This window comes from Phacochoerus africanus, chromosome 10 (assembly GCF_016906955.1).
Source record: "Phacochoerus africanus isolate WHEZ1 chromosome 10, ROS_Pafr_v1, whole genome shotgun sequence".
Taxonomy (NCBI): domain Eukaryota; kingdom Metazoa; phylum Chordata; class Mammalia; order Artiodactyla; family Suidae; genus Phacochoerus; species Phacochoerus africanus.
The window spans coordinates 63,763,355-63,784,859 of record NC_062553.1 but is presented as its reverse complement, the minus strand read 5'-3'; positions in this window follow the sequence as shown (position 1 = coordinate 63,784,859).

Here is a 21,505-nt window from a genome sequence, read left to right as displayed (position 1 = left end):
GGGTGTGTACTTTGATACAGCCATGATGGAAAAGAGTATAGAGATTACTCAAAAATTGAAAATAGAATTACCATATGTTCTACCAATTTTACTTCTGGGTATTTATCCAAGAGTACAAAAACACTAGTTCAAAAAGGTGTATGCACCCATATGTTTATTGCATTCAGCACTATTTATGATAGCCAAGATATGGAAGCAAGCTAAGTGCCTACAGGTAGATGAGTGGATTATGGACTTTCATTATATCTACAAAATACCTTCATAAAAACCTAGAGCAGTATTTGATTGGATAAGTGGAAATGTAGCCTAGCCAAGATGACACATAAAACTGATTATTTGACTAAAAAGTGGTAATACTTTTAATAAAGAATTTGCTTTAAGGTATTTAATGTTCTTTCCAAAATTTATCAAAATATAAGTGCGTATCATCAATCAACTTTCTAAATAATCAGAAAAAATATGCTTTCATGAAAAGAGGTACAGAAACAGGCATAGATACAAGAAGAAGATTAACTACTTTGGACTGATAAAGGAAAGCCAAAGTCAGGATCTCGAGCCTAGGGATTTGAATCTCTGATTTGCAATTCCCTGATGAAAACTATCAAAAAAATTAGCTACCACTTTTTATTTCTGTCATTAGAATGCAGAACTTGTTTTACTTGCATTATTTTTTTAGATTCTACAGATAAGTGATATTATATGATATTTATCTTTCTATGTCTGGCTAATTTCACTTAGTGTGATAATCTCTAGGTTCATCCATATTGATGCAAATGACATTCTTTCATTTTTTTTTAATGGCTGAGCAATATTTGATGGTGTGGGTATATATATACACCCACACACAACATCTTCTTTATCCATTTATCCATCAGTGGACATTTGGTTGCTGCCATGTTTTGGATATTGTTGACTCACAGACATAGCAAACAAACTTATGTTTACCAAAGAGGAAAGGGGCAGGGAGAGGAATAAATTAGGAGTTTGGCATTAACATATAAACACTAATATATATAATAGATGACTAAAAATAACTATTGTAGAGCACAGGGAACTATACTCAGTATCTTGTAATAACCAATAAGGGAAAATAATATGTAAAAATATACATATATGTATATATATATATATACACACACACACACACACACACACACATTTATGTATAACTGAATCAGTTTGCTGTACACTTGAAACTAACACAACGTTGTAAATAACTATACTTCAATGTAAAATATTTTTTTAAAAGAATGTAGATCCTGAAATAGGAAGCTTCTTCTTCCTCCTTGGTGGGCTTTAGTAGGAAATAAGGCCATAAAAGTTATAAATTATCTTGTTTGTCTTGACAGAGAATTTATAGTCTTATGGTAAATAGGATTTGTTACATCTGCAATGCCTGTAAGACACTCATTCATACCCTAGCTTCTCAGATCTTGCACCTCCTCCAATAATCTTTTAATCCACCTAATCTCACAAAATATTCCCAGAGTGATAACCTAGACTGTCATGCCCACCTAAATTTTCTGAAATTCAATTTCAAGCTTTGTGCTCCTTAACAATCACTGACTTTTTAGGTCACTTACTCTATTACTTCCAATTAAAAAAATACTTTTCAACTTTACTCCAACCTATTGATCTTGCTATTTCTCTATTAGTCTATCTTTTTCTTATACATCTTAGATCACCTGTGTAGTATTATAATTATTCCCTGATAAATAGCCTGATTTCTTCTCTTCATATTAGCTTTTTGTATCAGGGTAGATTAAGGTAAACTATACTATAGTAACAGCATTCGAACAGTTTCTTTACTCTTATATTTGGATCAAATAATAATGTGTTAAATAAACAAATATTTATTTCTTGCAATTATTTCATTTTTGTCACAGGTCTTTTGGGGTTCTGATGCCTAACTCTTTTTAATTGAAATATAATTTATACTATTAGTTTTAAGTATACAACATGGTTATTCAATATTCGTGTAGTTTTATTACATTACAGTTATTATAAAATGTTGGCTATCTTCCCTGTGTGGTACAATATATTCTGTATCTTATTTATTTTATACATAGCAGTTTGTACCTCCTAACCTCCTACTTCTATCTTGTTTTTCCCACTTTGGTGCATTAACTCTTTACTCCAAAATTCAAACTGTCAAAATGTCCAGTAACTCTTGCAGAGCTGTGAAATTATGCTATAGCTCTTAGAGCTTCATCCATAAGTAATATATGCCAAATTTGCTTGTATATGTGGGAAAAAAATCACATAATTATACTTATTTTCAAGCGGTAAGTAAGTACAATCTTACCAAGTTTCTGGGAAGGCAGAAAATTGGAGTATTACTAATAGCCATGGTGACAATCATGCCTGACCAATTCTAGCCCTGGTTAAATCCAGCTAGCTCCCCATTCTTTATCTTCACTGTTACAGTTGAAAACTCCAGGAAAATAAAGAGAAAAATAGAACCCCTCCCAAACTCACTTTTTTCACTTAGCATTTATGCCAAGAAATAACAAATAGGAACTTGACTTTGCCCAGTAATCCTGATATCCTTTCCTAAAATGCATAATCTCCATTTCTGCAGAATAAAAATATCACAATCTCTTATCCCTCTTTAAAGTGCAACCCCTCTATTGAGAAGAATTTCCTGTGCTATATGGTAGTTCTCATTAATCATCTATTTTACTCAGAGTGTGTATATGTTATTACCACCTTCCCAATCACCCCCAATGGTTTGTAATAATTTATGTTTGAAAAAGAATGGATATATTTATATGTATGACTGATTTGCTTTGCTATATACCTGAAAATAATACAACATTGTAAATCAACTATACTTGATTTAAAAAATTCTTAAAATGGTTAGGGAAAAAAATAAATAAAATGCAACCTCTATTACATAACTCTGATGATCTTCTATACAAACTTAGAAAGTATAAGAAATCATTCAGAAACTGTTTATTATCCTTATATCTACCAAGCTGCCATTTATATTCTTCTTGCCTGTTATAATGAATGACTCATTTATTTATGATTATGAATCATAAAAGCCCAAAACCTCCACCTATGCCATAGATCTTGCCCCTCAAGAGTTATAGAGAGATAGTCTTCTCCATTTTCTTTCCTATATTTTTCTATTCAGTTTCTCTCATTCTCCTGGATCACTATGAAGAGTATATAAACATTTCAGTAGGTCCCATATTTAAAATGTTAATTAAAAACAAAACCAATAAGCTCAACTACAAAAACCTCTTGACCTTATGTCTGTCTTCAATATAAACTGAATTCTTAGCTTCCCTTAACAGCAAATCTCTTAAAACATTTTTCTCTAGTGGCTTTCCTTCCTCTCTTGCTTGCTTCCCATTCTCTTCATAAACCACTACAGTTGACTGTCTTTTCCCTCTACTGCAAGATATTTTTCTTGTCAAAATTTCCATTGGCTTCCTTGTTGTCAATTCCTCATTCTGACTTCTCCAGCCATGTTAGTGACTGTTACCCAATCATTTCTTTGAATGATTTTCTTCCTCTGCTTTCCAGATTTTCTCTTCTCTGTGTTCTTCTATCTTTTAAGTAGCTTCCCTTCATGGCTCATCTACTAAATACTGAAATGATAAGTAGTTACTCCTGATCCCCCTTCTCTTTTCTCATTACTCCTCTTGACTGTCGATATCATATGATTACATGACTTTAAATGCATATATTAAGAATCTGAAAGAGAATGGATATGGGTGTATGTATAACTGAATCACTTCATTGAACAGCAGAAATGATTATAACATTGAAAATCAACTCTACTTCACTAAAACTTTAAAAAATGAAAAAAAATTATCTTCCATTTTGAACTTCACACTTGTTTATTCAGCTCTACATATCCATTTGATTATCTCCAGTAAAACATCTTCATTGAAGACCATGTAAATTACTACTTCAGTAGTTGTCTAAGGTGGAGCACAAAATGTCTGTTATATTTCTAGGCTTAACAAATCCATAAAATACTTCTTGATATCTAGAACTCTGTAATCTACTATATACACATATAAATATAAATAAAATATTATATATATATATAATATATATAAATTTTGGGGAGAGTATAGTTGACTTGCAATGTTGTACTAGCTTCAAGTGTATAGCTAAGTGAATCAGTTACACATATATATCTCCATTACAGAATGTTGAGTAGATTTCCTGTGCTACACAGTAATCTGCTTCCCAGTTTTTGTTTATTTTTGTCTCAGAAAAATAGCAGCACTATTTACATTACCGCTGAAACTTAACACTAATATTCCTCTCTTTATCTACTGTTGCTATAGTCTCAAATAGATTCAACAGAAATTCTTAAGCACTCTATCCCAAACTATGCCCAGAATCTGACCAGTTTAGAGGATTCCACTGTGATACTCTTTCCTAAGCCTCCACCATCATTTAACTGAGTTACCAGGATCATCACTTTACTTACCCCTGCCAGTGTTTCCTGTAACAGAGTCAGAGGGTATATTATATATATATATATATATTTTTTTTTTAATGTCAGAGTATTCAATTCCTCTGTTAATATTTTTCCATCCTCTTCTCAATAAAAGTTTAATTCTGACAATTGCCTACTTTTCTTACCACATTCTTAATTTTGATTAACAGAATCTTAGACCTGACTAGATCAAACCTAGTTCTAACACTGAGGAGGGTGGTCTAATATGGATTGAAACATGTTGGAAATGTATAAAATTTTCCACTAGTTTTTAATGTATGCATTTTTCAGATTTTTAAATCCATAAAAATTAACTGCAGTTTATTTAATGTCCTCATTTGCTTTTTCTTTGGTTCAGAAAACAAAGCTAAACAAACAAAAAAAGCCTAAGTGATTTTTTAACGAAAAAACCTTACATACCTATTTCTAAATACAGGGATATGCTAAATAGAAACATAAGTATGGCTGAATGTATTACACAATATAAAGCTTTTTTTTTTTTTTTTTTAAGTGACAATGATTGAACATTTCCCCCACAAACAGGAATGGAGACAGAGAGGAAGAAGGACAATAGCACTGACAGTAACAATGCAAGTATTCAAAAATACTAGTGATGGGTATGGAGTGAAAAAAGAAAATCCATTCTCTCTCCACCTCCTTCTCTCCCATACCCCTGAGTAGCCAAAAGAAGCTGATGAAATTTAACCTGTAATTTAATATAGTCAGATCTGTTACATCATCTTCATCTTTTTCCCCTTTGTGCCTTACATAGAAATAAATTAGCAATAAACCAGAGTATCCTCTTAACTGGGTAGCTCTGGCAGGCCTGGAAGTAGTGCTGCCAGAATGCAGAGTAGTTGAGTGGCTCCTCCTTTGTAATAAAGCTGTCAGTCCTGACATTCCCAGATTCATGGTCTCCTCCCTCCTCCTTTGCAGCAGGGTGAGGGGATTATGCAAATGAGTCATAACACTGGGTCTGCCTAGGAAATCTTGTCTTGTGTGCTTGGCATACTCTGAATTTGTTTCTATACCACTGAATACCCACAGATCAGAACTGTGTCTAGGGGATAAACACCTTAACAAAGCTGTTTAGCAGTTCCACTGAATGGTTCTGGCAGGCATAAACTTTTTAGTGGATGGGAGAAAGCTTCCTCTCCCACTCTGGTCATCTATTTGTCTTTATCCAAGTCTCTCTCTGTATTTCTATTCCTCTTTCTAGTCTCTTCTGTCTGCTTCCTAAGTGTCTATTTTTCATTCCATCTCTCTCCTCTAAACACATGAAGTTTTTGCTCATGTCATATGTAAACATGAAGATCATTTCTTAGAATTCCTTCCCTTACAGTGATTTTTTTTTTTTTTTAATAATTGGTAGCTCCAAAAGAATATACAGATATTAGGAAGGGAGAGTGAATTAGTCACCCAGTAATCATTAGCCAGTCTTAGATTACTAACGGCCTTTTAAACTGGCTCAGAGTTAAAATTGTATTCTGGGAGTTCCCACTGTGGCACAGTGGTTAACGAATCCAACTAGGAACCATGAGGTTGCAGGTTCGATCCCTGGCCTTGCTCAGAGGGTTAAGGATCCGGCATTGCCGTGAGCTGTGGCGTAGGTCATAGATGCGGCTCGGATCCCATGTTGCTGTGGCTCTGGTGTAGGCCGGTCACCATAGTTCCGATTAGACCCCTAGCCTGGGAACCTCCATATGCTGCATTAGCGGCCCTAGAAAAGGCAAAAAAATAAATAAGTAAATAATAAAATAAAATAAAATAAAAAAATAAAATTGTATTCTCAGTATGACGGAAAATCTTCATGTATTAGAAAAGGTACATAATTGATTTACATTTTAAAATATCAAGTTTTGGCTTAAAGTGTGTAAAGAATAATCTACAGAGGGTTGAGGAAAGAATGGAAGCAGAGAGAGAAGTTAGAATGCTAATACAGAAGGTCCAACATAAACAAGATCATGCTAGAACTCGAGTGCTATTCTTTTTCTTGAATTTGTCTTTTCTTAGTTTCAAATAGTTAAGTGTCTTATGAATAAATTTCTTCTTTTTTGAGAAGAGAAGCCACTATAAGTGGATCACCCCTCTCAAATTTCCCATTGTTTCCATGTAGATACTATAGTTTTTCATGTTTTTTTTTCCACAAGTTTATCTACTTTAGAGCTCAGGGGAGTACTTCTATTTGCAACAATTTCCTCAGCATCTCTTGGAGATTGTAAAGAGTTACACCAAGTAAATCTTTCCCTGAAGAAAAGAGCTTCAGTTTAAAGGAGAGTCTCAAGTTTTTGTCAAGGCAAAAATCTTTCACTGGAGCCACACTACTCAGTCTTAATTTGTATTTAATCCTTATTTTACACTAGAGTTAACCACTCTAAATCCCCCTGATAGCAAACCCTATAGAAAATTAAGTGAGGTCTTAGGGATTTATCTGTAGTGGTTTTGCCCAGATGAGTCACTCAGTGGTATTCTGTCAATTTCTTATTTTTCTAACAGGGAAAAAAATGCCTATGAAAGCATTATTTTATTTGCATGTTGTCCAGCATATTATTTTTAACACTCCTAAAAATAACATATCAAATACACATTCATAAAAAATCATAGTTTAGTTCCAAGAATTTCAGTATGAAATAGTAAATTTAACATCTAGAGAAATTGTGAATAAAATGTTTGGTCAGTAAATTTTTATTTAAATGTTATTTTTATATGTTTCAGATCTTTAAAATTTTTCTTTGATAAAGCCATTGATCACTGATTAATCCATGTACTAAAACTGATCTAATCGTATGTAATCCCCAATTAAGGATAATAAATTAGAGTCTCAAATTTTAAGGTTTTAACCATAAAACTGCCATTTTGCCTAGGTCAAAATGTTTTGATAATGTCAGCATGATTCAAACTATATTTATATAGAGAGATTATGAGCTGATTCAAATACACACATAAGAGATACTTCTAAGAGGGCCAATGTTGTGAAGTACATAAAAATATACAATAAAAGATACTTCTGGGTATATTTGGAATTCTATGAACATGTATAATATCTCTCATACTGTAACTGATGGATGTTTCCTTATGTCTAAGAATATTATTTCCTACTCTGAGTATCTCTTAAATCCTAAAACCAACAGGGTTCGATTTTTTTTTTCTTTTGTTGTTTTTCCCTCTTACATAAATTCAACTTCTGCTTTAAAATATGTCTCTAACACTAGATGTAGCTGTCTTTCCAAGTCACCATGTATTTAATTCTATAATACATCCCTTTAGGTTTTCTGAAGGTATTTAAATTTAATATATGCAAAACAATCTTTTTTCCATTCCCATAACATTTTCTGTCATGTTCTTTTAAGCTTTGGGTAGTTACAACACCAAGCACCCAGTCTGAAGACAAAAAAGTCTTGATATCAAACCAGGTTCTATTTCCTCCACTTCTTTTTTAAGTAAATTGACAAAATATACTGATTTTATCTCAGAAATGTGTTTCAATCACTGACTCACTTTTTTACCTCCAGTGATATTGCCTCAATTCAGACCCTCATTATGCCTCTTTAGATTGTTGCAAAGAACTTCTAAATGTTTTCCCAATACTAGTTTTCTTTTTTTTTTTCTCTTCTGGTAAGTTAGATAAATATGATCTTCTTATATGACAAATGAAAGTTGATGTTATCAACTCTATGTTTAAAATTTTCTATGGGCTCTCTTTAAAAAAAACTTTTGATTAAGATGCAGTGAACAGATAACATAATATTAGTCTCAAGTGTACAACATAATTATTTGGTATTTGTAGATATTGTGAAATGATCACCATAGTAAGTTTAGTTAACATCCATAAGTACAATTTTTTATAATATTTTTTCCCTTGGGATCAACTTAAGACCTACTCTTAGAAATTTTCAATTGTACAGGGTTTTTAGGTTTTTTGTTAGTTTGCATATCTTGGTAGAGACACAAGACAGTCTTCATTTCTTTCACATATTAGAAACATTAAAAAAATTGTAGTTTATGTGCAATGTTGTATTAGTTCACATGTATTCTAAAGTGATTCAGTTATATGTATATACATTATTTTTTCCCCATATAGTTTACTGCAGAATATCAAGTATACCTTATTCTGCTTTATGTAGGTCTTTCTTATCAATTGTATATATAATAGTGTGTTTGTGTGTATCTCATTTCCCAATTTATCCCTGCACCCACCTCTTGGTTTCCCCTTTGGTAACCACAAGTTTTAAAATCTATAAGTTTGTTTATGTTTTATAAATGAATTATTTTGTATTATTTCATTAGATTCCTCATGTGATATTTGCCTTTCTCTGATTTACTCCACTAAGTATGATAATCTCTATGTCCATCCTCATTGGTGTGCAATCCCTATCAAATTACCAATGGCATTTTTCACAGAACTAGAAAAACAACAACAAAAACAGCCAAAGCAATCTTGAAGAAGAAAAACAGAACTGGGGGAATCAGGCTCCCTGACTTCAGACTATATTACAAAGCTACAATTATAAAAACAGTATAGTACTGGCACCAAAACAGAAATAAAGATCAGTGGAACAGCATAGAAAATCCAGAAATAAACCCACACACCTATGGTCAATTAATCTATGACAAAGGAGTCAAGAATATACATTGGAGGAGATACAATCTCTTCAATAAGAGGTGCTGGGAAAATTGGACAGCTACATGTAAAAGAATGAAATTAGAACATTCTCTAACACCATACCCAAAAACAAACTCAAAATGGATTAAAGACCTAAACGTAAGATCAGATACTATAAAACTCCTAGAGGAAAATATAGCCAGAACACTCTCTGACATAAAATTGCAGCAACATATTTTTGAATCCATCTTCCAAAGTAATGAAAATATAAACAAATATAAAGAAATGGGACCCAATTAAACTTAAAAACTTTTACACAGGAAAGGAAACTATTTAAAAAAAAAAAGGAAAAGACAACCTAGAGAATGGGAGAAAAATCTTTGCAAATGAAGCAACCGACAAGAGACTAATCTCCCACATATACAAACATCTCATACAGCTTTATATAAGAAAATGAACAACTCATCAAAAATGGTCAGAAAATCTAAATAGATATTTCTCCAAAGACAGAGGGCCAAAAACATATAAAAAGATCCTTAACATCACTAATTATTAGAGAAATGCAAATCACAAGTATCACAAATTATCATCTCACCAGTCAAAATGGCCATCATTAAAAAGTCTACAAATAATAAATTCTGGAGACTGTGCATTAAAGGGAAACCTCTTACACTGTTGGTGGGAATGTAAATTGGTGCAACCACTATGGAGGACAGTATGGAGGATCTTTACAAAACTAAATACAGAGCTACCAGTATGACCCAGCAATCCCACTCTTGGGCCTTAATTTGGATAAAAACCATAATTTGAAAATATATATGCACCCAATGTTCACTTCAGTACTACTTACAATAGCGATGAGACAGAAGCAGTAAAAATGTCCATCAAGAGAGGAATGGATAAAGAAGTGGTACATATATAAATGGAATATTACTCAGCCATAAAAGTAAACATTTGAAGTTATAGTTCAGCTTCTTTGAGGGTCACATAAAAGAGTAAAATGCCAACAGAACAGAAATGCAGAGTGGAAAGAATCCCTGATAATGAAGCACTGAGAGATTTTAGTCAAAAAATCCACATAAGAAGTTGAAAGCCCAGCAAGTCCCTGAGGAAAAAGTCACTCTGACTTATTCCCTGAAGGAATCCTACTCTGTACTCCCTCCTCAGATTGTGCCTTTGATGGGCCTCAGAAAAGAGAGGTCCTTGATGAATGATTACTAGTAAAATCCTAATGGAGACCTAACTCCTTTGAGGAGCAGATATTTTAATAGTGGTTATTTTCTTCTTAATCTGAGCATCTCACTGAAATTAAAAGACCCTGGCTACACTTAGAGTTATGAGTTTCACTTCAGTCAGACTCTTTCCTGGGAGGTACACATAGTTAGCAAGCAGTCATTCTTTGATCACTCAGGATAAGTTCTCTAATGAGATCCCAGGCCTTCATCTCAGCCTGGAGACAGCTCACTAGTGCCTCGAGTAAGTGAGCAGAGCTGAAAGGACACAAAGAACCTTGGATGGATGGAGATCAGTTATTCTATATGGCAGCCAGACAGCTGGTTGGGTGGGAGGAGTGTGAACAGTATCTCTGACCCTTCCAGATAGGCAGAGCCTATAGCTGGTGCCAAAACATAACAGCCAATCTTAAGAAAATTAAACACATTTGAGGGATACTCTTTATTCTGACAGGCTTACCAGAAAAAAAGAAATATCCTGGTGGGTACTATTGACTGTCTTAAAAATAAAGCTTTCTCTTATTTTGGCTCAAACTATATTGACAGCCTCATTTCTTGCCATACCACCATATCTTGTTTTGCTAATACTCTGAAATTCTCCTTATTACTATTACGTGTTGAGTTCATTAGTATTATTTTCTTATTTACATTGTATTTTTGGTAACATATTTTTCTATTTTTTATTTCTTTTGCTTAGTAATTCTGCCTTTATTCCCTGGTAATTCCCCACTCTTACTTCAGACTCAAGTTAAACATTTCTCTTCTTGAAATCTTTTTTTTTTCTTTGTCTTTTTGCCTTTTCTAGGGCCACTCCTGTGGCATATGGGGGTTCCCAGGCTAGGGGTCTAATCAGAGCTATAGCCACGGGCCTATGCCAGAGCCACAGCAACACGGGATCCAAGCCGCATCTGCAATCTACACCACAGCTCAGGGCAACGCCAGATCCTTAACCCACTGAGGAAGGCCAGGGATTGAACCACAACCTCATGGATCCCAGTCGGATTCATTAACCACTGCACCACAACAGGAACTCCTTGAAATCTTTTCTAATGCAAGAAGGAGTTGTGCTTTTGTGTTATCAAAGCAAACTATGATGTATTATAAACTATTAATTTTGTTTCTCCAACTTTGGAAAAAACTAATACAGTTCATTCATCTGTTGATGAACATTTAGGTTTTTTCTATGTCTTAGCTATTGTGAATAGTGCTGCAATGAACATAGCGGTTCATGTATCTTTTTCAATGAAAATTTTGTCTGGATATATGCCAAGGAATGGGATTGCTGGGTCATATGGTAGTTCTATATTTAGTTTTCTGAGGTACTGCCATATTGTTTCCCATAGTGGTTGTACCAATTTACATTCCCACCAAGAGTGAAGGAGGGTAAAATTTTCTCCAGACCCTCTCCAGCATTTGTTATGTGTTGGCACTTTGCTGTACTGCAGAACATTGTAAATCAACTGTAACAGAAAAAATTAAAAAAATTTAATTGGTAACATGCCATAATGAAGTTTTTGCAATACTGAGTTAAAACATATTATTAACATTAAAAATGTACATTTATAATTGAGGATCAGTGTTAGGTAACTATGGTATGTTTTATAGACAATAATCACTTAAATATTAAATTATGACTTCTGTTTGCACTTATATAGTTATCAACATGATGATAGAGGATATTTGTTTTGATATAGAAACATTACTGAAAAAAACATTGACATCTCCATCTCCTCTTAGAGATTAAAATTTGATGATGAGTGAAGGCAAAGGATTTTTTTTTTTTTTTTGGTGATAGATAGCAATGACTCTAATAAAGATGTCATTTTACTAAATTGAGTTTCTCATTCATATCATTCTGATGAAAAGAGAAACATTAAATGAAACAGAGATTATAACTTTTCAGAAAAAATAAAAAGCCTAAAGTTCCAAGAAAAAAATAAAAGTTAAGTTGGAATGTTGTTTTCTTTGAATTCAATTTACTTGATTTTTGTTCAGTTTAAGAAAGACTAACATTGATTGCAATGAATCTGCTCTATACAGGCCATATAAAGATTCCTGTGGATTTGATTACAGGGTGGGTGTCCAGCTATTTTTTTATATTCTCTTTTAGAGTAGTTTTATAAGGAGAACAATACGATGTGATAGGATTTTAAACTAAAAAACAGCTCTAAGTAATATTCTCAAAACATCGTTTTCTTGTTCTCTCTAGTCATAGCACTTTAAGGATGCATAGTTACATAAAGACAAAAGATGTTAAATTCAAACTAAAACTTCAAATGAAGTGGGAATGTTTTCCTATTTTTTAAAGTGTGGAAAATTATTGATACAGGCAGTAGTCTTTATTGCAAAACTTGTACCAAAAAAATAGTAAAATTCAAGATTAAGATACTTTAACACTTAGGAGCAAATCATTAGGTGTATAACTCATTTTTGCACTAGATTTAATCCATCAAAGATGGCTAAATTATTGGCATGTATTTGATATTTTATACCTTGTCTTTTTTTGTCATGCCAACCCCAAATTTATAAATATAAATTATAAATATAATTTCTCCTGAGATTTCTCAATATTTTCTAGATCAGGGTTTCTTTGGAGGCAGTGATATGTCAGATCCCACTTGCTGAATAACACAAATCATGGATGCAACAAACATTCAACTAACAGATGAGACATAACAAGGGATTTTTTAACAAATTAATTCAGTAGTATAGGTGTTCCTGATTGCTTATCAGTTATGGTTTTTGCAATTTCCAGAGTCTGAAATGTAGGTTAATGAGGACAATAAATGTGGCCACAAAGACCTCAAGCCTCAATGAAATCTGCTTGTGCTGTAATTCACTACACAAGTGGTCATCATGGATAATGGCCCCACTGGTTCTAGTCTGAGAAGCATGAAGACTTAGGTATTAAATAAGAAATTGACAGAAGAGAAAAAGAGTAGTTCTAGTAATAAACCACAGCCCTAGTTCTTGGGCAAAGTTAACAAGTTTAACGAACTGATATAGCTAACTTATTCCACTTAGGCAGAAATCACAAGCATGCAGAATAAGAGATGACGAGGGGAAATAACTATTAGAAGAGAAGAAACAAACAAAAATCCCAAAAGTGTCTATTTTATAGAATTCTATGCAAACACATATGAAAACCTCAGTGAAAAGAAACAATTTACTTGAAAAATGCATTTTTTTCAAATGGACCACCATAAAAATCATAATCTTAAATAACATTCATTTCATTAAAATGAATAGACAAGGCTACTAAGGCATCATCTCCAAAAGCACAGCCCCAGTTACTTTCACAGGAGAATCAATTTTGAAAACCAGATAGGCCCAATGATAAATTGATCCAAAGCATATGTAATAAAGGAAAACATCTAAATTTGTTTTCTAAAGCAGTTATGTTACATGACCATCAGCAGATATTTGCCTGCCAGAGAAAATGGAAAATGTTGAACAAAATCTCTTTCATCTTCCTTTAAGACATATCCTTCTCTACTATTAGTTTTCCCATTGAGGATAATCCTTTGCCTGGGTACTGGAGCACATTCCTATCTAATATCTCAAACTTCTATGTAAAATGTTTTTCCTAATGTTCTTAATGCACGTATTTTCATTTGTATGAATAAAGCACAAGAACCACACAGAAGCACAATTTAGAATTAAATTTTATCATACTAAAATGCAACATTAATCCCGAGGTATTTTTTCTCAAATTGACTATACCATGGCGACATTTGTTTCATCAGAATATATATTTTCAATTAGAAAAATAATTCAAAAATGCTATGAGTGGAATTTCACAGAAAATAATTAAAAATGGCTAGTGACAGGAGTTCCTATTGTGACTCAGCAGGTTAAGAACCTGATTAGCATCCATGAGGATGAAGGTTCTATCCGTGGCCTTGCTCAGTGGGTTAAGGATCCTGCATTGCCATGAGCTGTGGTGTAGGTTGCAGATGCAGCTCAGATCCTGCATTGCTGTGGCATGGGCTGGCAGCTGCACCTCTGAGTCAATCCCTAGCCTGAGAACTTCCATATGCCACAGGCGAAGACCTAAAAAGCCAAAAAAAAAAAAAAAAGGTAGTGATATTTATCCATACTCATAGAAGAAATGTAAATTAAAACAATAATAAAGCAATTTTCAATTATGAGAACTGCAAAACAATTTTCAAGTTTCAAATTTTAACATTTTCAATAGTGTGGAGAGATGAAAACTTTCTGCAAAAATGTGGTTACATGGTAATGTCTATCAAACTTACAATTATATGAACCATGCCATGCCAAAGAATTTCAGTGTAGAATCTGTCAATGCATATATGCACAAAACTGTGGCAGACTACCTGTGTGAGCATATTCATTTCAGTATTAGCTGTAGTTAGAGCAAAATGGAGGCAACCTATGTTTCCAATAGGCTGGAAATGTTTAAGTAATAAGAAACATACCAAAAAAGTGTCTTTAGAAAATAATATAGTCCAAATGTTCATCAATAGTAAAATTGTTTGAATAATTAAAGGCACATCCATAAAATAAATTATGTTTGTTGGAAAATAAAATCATTCTGTGTAAACTGATTTATCAAGAGTTCAAAAATAAATTTTGGAAATGAAAGAAAGCTGCTGAAAAATGAAATGTATGAAGATACAAATGATCTGCATGATGATACATGCATATAAATAGTAGAAAAAGACACAAAACTGGTAATAGCAATCACATAACACTAGTGCAGATGAGGATAGTCAGAGATGTAAGGGAATTGCTTTTTCTTTGTTCTTTAACTTTTTTAAAATTATAGTTGAGTTACAATGTTGTACCAATTTCTGCTGTACAGTCATAACCATATATACATTCATAATCATAACCATATATACATTCTTTTTCTCATACTATCTTCCATCATATTTTATCCCAAGAGAGTGGATAGAGTTGCCTGAACTGCACAGTAGGACCTCATTGCTTAACCATTCTAAATGTAATGGTTGGCATCTACCAACCCCAAATTCCAAGTCCATCCATCTCTGCCTTGGCAACCACAAGTCTGTTCTGAGTTTTCTATTTTGTAGATAGGTTCATTTGTGCCCTTAGATTCCACATATAAGTGAGATAATATGGTGTTTGTCTTTCTCTTTCTGACTTATTTCACTTAGTATGAGAATCTCTAGTTGCATCCATGTCACTGCAAATGCCATTACTATATATTTTTGTTTATGATTTAATTTCATCATCTATTTAAAATAATTTTCTAAATAAAAATGTGTTAAACAACAATATTTAATGCAAATTTGACTTCCTGTAATTGCTGTGATGGAGATATTCCTTATTAATTTAATTTAAAAAAACAATTTTCAAGAGGAAAAAAATGAAAGAAAAAAAGATGATGGAAAGAGAAAAAAAGAGAGGACCAAGTATGCGAGGGTAGGGAGAAGCAGGAAAAAAAAAGAGAGCAGGAAGGAAAAACCCCATGCTTCTGACTTGAATTTTAAAAATCCTTACTGTTGACCAGGAGATGGTGCAGTATGATGGTCCTGAATGATACTACTTTTATTACGACTATGATAACAACTGAATTTCTTAAAAGTAGCAGAGAGTTATAATGTGTTAATTTGTCACAACACATTGTGCTGTATTTTATTTAAATCAGTGTGTAGAACGCAAACTATTAATTTTGGAAGGTAATCAAATTGTAATATGTTTCTTTTTTTTTTTGTAAATGATCACATCTTTATTGATCTGCTTTTACCAATTTAGGTTTTCATCCATTTATTCAAAGAGTATTTATTGAGTACCTGTTATTTGCTAGGTGATATTGCGCTCCAGGGTTTTATTAAAAGGAGGCTCACTTGTATTATTTTGATACAAAATGAGCTGTTGGACTTTCATTTTTCAACTATTTCGAGTTCAGGCCTAATAACGGACAAATTGTAATATGTTTCTAATGGTCATGCCAATTATCATCTTAAAAGATATTAAAAGCCAATTTTAACATTTGTTTAAAAATTATATAAAGAATTTATCTCTAGGTTAAAAAGTAAGTTTCATCCATAACATTATAATTTAACATAAATAACAGTTTAAAGGTAGTAGTGCCTTTATACTTTTCCATACTAAAAATTGTACATTATTTGATTTGGCTGAACAATACTGTATTAAAACTAATCCTTCTATAAAAATGATCAAATTTATTAATGATAAAGGAAAGATGTATTTTTTTTCCTTAAGCGATTTTTTTGTTGTTGTTCCTGAGATGGAACTGTGCTATTTATAGGTAATGTGACTTAACAGCACTAAGTTCAGAATATCAAACATAATATATTCTAAAGATGAAAAATGTGCATTGTTTGTCCTATTTTTAATTTTCAGTGTTTTTAAAAAGAAAGAAATTAGATGATGTTTTAAAGTACCTTAATACTGCCACTGTTTGAAATTAAAATCCCCAACCAAAGCTTCTCTTTCATAAGGATTGCAAACAAATATCTACACACATCTCAAGAATTCCAATATTGGAGGCTTGAGATAATGCAACAAAAGACCAAGTCTGCCTGTAGAGCTTTAAAATGATATTATGCTTTGACTTTTTAATATATCCAAACAGAACATATAATCATCTATATTTTCCTTTGCAAATATATATTTATGTTCATTCTCCCCATCTAGGAAATAAAATATTTGCATGTATTCGAAAAGTTTATTTACTTTTGGTGTTCACATAATAATTCCTTCTTTTTGTATTTATTCTGACATTTACCCAGATTTCAAGTCAAAGGGACAACTAGAAGGTCCACTGCTTTTGTGAGCTTGGTTGCTGTGTTACACAAAAAAAGATTTGTGATAGGGAAGGTGTAGGCCTGGGAAATATTAAAGAAAAAGAATGAAGGCAGAAAGACACAAATATAGAATCTAAGCATAAGCTTCTTAACAGAAAAGGTACAATCTAATCTACTACTGATCCAATGAAAATGAAAAGAATAAGCATGAGATGTATAGAAAAAGTTCTGGAATACTGCTACTATAGGAATCTTTAAAGCAGAGTCATTTGGCCACCTAAATGAAAATACATATGTACACATACATATGTCAATGTACACATACATATGTACATTTATGCACGATTTAGGGACCACAACAAGTCAGTGCTCTGAAGCTGCCCTCGAAAAATTGTCACGTCTTAGCTACAAAGTTTTTTTTTTGTTGTTCATCAACATATTGGATTTAGTCTAAGACTTCTAACCTCTCTCTAGTATTGATTTCAGCAACCTTCAAAAATCACTGTAACTTGCTATAATTTGCATTTTGCTAGGCAGCATAAGCAGAATTGACAATATTTGCTAAAGCTTGTGTAATGTTCCCAATAAAACTTCAGAAATAACTATTCAGTTTTCAGTATCCATTTTTATTCATGTACCTAGGTTCCACTAACTCTGTTAGGTCAATTTCCTAAATGAAGCAATTTCCCAATCTGCTTCATTTCTATGAATTCCCTACAAATGTCCACTACACATCTATAAATGAGAGTAATGTTGCATTCAGAAGACAACACGTGTTGTTTGCTATATGTTAGCTTTCACATCCCCACACATGCTTTAGGAAATCATTCTACCTTGATGGTATATGTTTATATGATACAGGTTCACGCTTTCACACCAAATAGCAATACTGGAAATTGAAAACTAATACTGCTTTTTTTATTGATTTTATCTGTTTTCAAGTTATTTAATGTGTGTACTTCCCATGACCCATTCTAATCACAAAGAAAATGAGCATGAGAGAAAAACCAGCTCAAGTGGGAAAGGCTGTAACTGCAAACATGGATGGCTATGCTTCATGAAAGAGGCTCAGGCATTAGATCTCAGAGCCCAAAGGAGAAAGTCACAAAAAACTTGACTTTATCAATGACACTGGGGATAATAGTATACTTACTCAAGTAGCTTTTGCTACATAATGAAACTTAAGTAGCATGCAAAAGCAGGCAGTTATTTTTCAATAAACTTACATCTATGTGTTAGCTTGTGTGGCTCTGCTTCAGGATTTTTGTTGAGTTTGAGTTGGCTACATAGACCTCATCAGGGCAAGGCTAAAGGGTCAGCATCCATGTAAACCTACTTTTTCTTAAGGTAAAGGTTAAAAATCTCAGAAGAATGAATAAAAGCCAGTAAGACAGAGATTAGGAATTGGTACTCTGTCACTTCCACTCATGGTTTTGGACATAATCAGCCATAGTCAAGGTCAAAATTAATGAGGCATGAAGGTAGAATTGAGGGGGGAGAACAACATATGCTGGGTGTAAGTTCATTATAGCAGTCGTTAGGATGGAGATCAAAGCAACCCAAAGAGCTGCTTTACAAATTCCCTATTCTGAAACAGAGATAATATTTTAATTTAATTCAATGTAAGGTGTGGTAACCTTCAATATCCATTGATAAAGGGGCTTCTTATTTCTTTTATTTCTGTCCTATACAACTCTATGATGGTAGAGTGGGAGACCTAGCTTGAATCTCAAATTAGTCCTATCAGGTGAATCCAAGCCTATAGGTCTAAAATGTAGGGTCAAGGATCAAGGAATTCATTCTGTGAGGCTTGAAGAACAGCCTAGGAAGGCACCAATCTTCACTGAACTGGAAATTTCTAGACACTATCAACCCCCAAAACAGATTCAAATATCAGAAGGAGGGAAAAAATTATAAGTATCCCAAGTTATCTGAGACTCTGAATCATGCTCAACTTAGACACCCATAGAGCTATAACTGGTTTTTGCAGATATAAGACAGGAGAGTAGGCAGAAAAAGAAAATTTTGATTTGCCCAACTTATCTCCCAGCCCCATACTGAAGCGTTATCATTTGTTATGTACAATTTCCTCTAATTTGCCTGAGAATCCTGTAGAGCTATAATCCCAGTGGTTAGTAATAGCCATGGTCATGAAGGAGCCCTATTGAAATCTCCTTCATGAGAAGCCACTATCCAGAGAATAGCTCATTTATGCCACTACCTGCTATCTCTTTGGGTATAGTAGAGTGGTCACAGTGAGGCCACATGTCCTCTAGGGCTGCTCTCAGACAATGGATGAACATGCTGGGATGGAGTGGCATTAAAACTGGTTCGCTCAAGCCAGACTCAGGACTCCTATCTTGGGAAATTTTGTTCATGGGCTCCCTATGGGCCTGGCCAGGGCTTTCTCAGAACTGTGCTATAGTCAGACTGTTTCTGCTCAGTCTTTCATTCCCTCTCTTCTTTTACAGGAGTCAGCACACCTTGTGGGCTGGAGGCTTTCACTACCTATTCTAGCACCTGCCTACTTTATCCTTCAGAGCATCTCCTCAAATAAAACTTTTGCATATCTAACCTTACATAAGTATACAATTCTAAGAGAACCCAAACTGACACAGTAATCAAAAGTGGAACAGTAGTCAGTAATAAGACTGTCCAGTAATTTTACTGCCTTAATAAGGCTGTGCTTGATTTAAGAAGTAGTGTCCTTCATGTGGATCAAAAAAAAAAAAAAAGTGTCACTTGCCATTTCAGTAAACAATGAATATTGCCAACTATCAAACCATCAGCCAATGCAACCACCCCCAATGGTGTGCCTGGAAAAGAATCCAGGATGGAGAAAACTACATAGCACCAACATCCTGTTTAAGATGCATATCAAATGAATAATTTCAATGAGCTCAGACTTTTGCATCTTCCCATACACACGAAAGCACTAAAATCATTCATTTGAGGTGTATGTTTTTATGATCAACAGTAAACTTTTGATTTTTTTTTCCCAGGAAAACTTCTATGTACTCTGTCTACTTCCTTACTTCTTTGGAACAGTTCCACAGAGAACTGTCTGAGAAAGGCTATCTCCTGGGCTATAATCCTCAGTAAGATCCTCAAATACAACAGAACACTAAACTTTTAGGTTGAGGATTTTTTCTTCTAGTTGACACCTACAAGGCAAACAGATTGTATAGAAGTGGCTGCCCTTCAACACTTTATGGAAATAAACACCTTGATGCCCTACACTGCATATCAGCTATATAGGTTTAACTCCTCTGATGGACATAGCTTAGAGATCAAACTGGACCAAAAACCCAGTGTATGGAGCAGTCATGTTTGACAGATTATGCACTGCTCAGTGAATGTGGATGTATGAACAGAAGTGGCAATGATACCTGGGGGAAATAACTATATTCAGAATAGCTGGTATCAGAGCCTGGGGAGTAGAGCCTAAATAAAGTCAAGTGGAAATGACTTTTCAGTGGGCACCAAAGACATGTATCAAGACATCTTTATATAGTTTAGCAGATGCTAGAGGCCTTGGATCAAAAGTAGGGACATGATCAATTTCATTGGGAATACAGAGAGAAATAAAGGGGAAAAAAAAAAACCAAAAAACAGCAGACGCAAAAAAACCATAACCCATGAGCACACAATAAGAATATTTGACTAAAGGGATCCTTGGGAAAAGACTGTGAAGTTAAAACTATTATCAGTGAATCAATGACTTGTGATTATAGGTTGTTACTCGAACATGATGGAAAATAGTATGAAAAAAAAAAAAGAATGTACATACATGTATGATGGGCCCCTTTATAGAACCACTGAAATATGGTTTTTAAAGTGACTATTTAACTTCTAGGAAATTTACCTTGACAAAAAGAGGTTATAGTATTGTATTGATATTCCTAAACTGATATCAACTTCATTCTGATTCCTCTGATATTCCTAAACTGATATCAACTTCATTCTGATTCCTCACATGTAGAGGAGGGAGGGAGAAGGAAGTTGATTTAGTGTATAAATTAGATCATCCTAGTAGAGTGGTCTTATACTGGAAAGACACTCGGATTGCCACCTCTAACTGCAACAAGATTCTAAACCTATCCAGCCAGTTCACGGTCCAGTAAAGTTTTTTTCTATAGACATGGAAAACTGTAAAACATCTGTTTGGGGTGGGATTTTGGTTGCTGCTGTTGAGGTTGATATTATTGAGAGGTTGATAGTGAAATTACTGCTCTTCAGGAGAAGAAAAAAAAAGCATCTATAGGATGAATGGGAGGAAGAGAATGCTTACAAGTTATGAGATTTCGATGATAAATAAAATCTAATGACATCTAAAAAACAAACAAAAAAAGAATGCTTACAAGTTCCAGGGAACTTTGAATGGCATGAATCAAATAATAAGGTTAGTTGCCAGACAAAGAATCAAGGTTCCACAATGGATTTA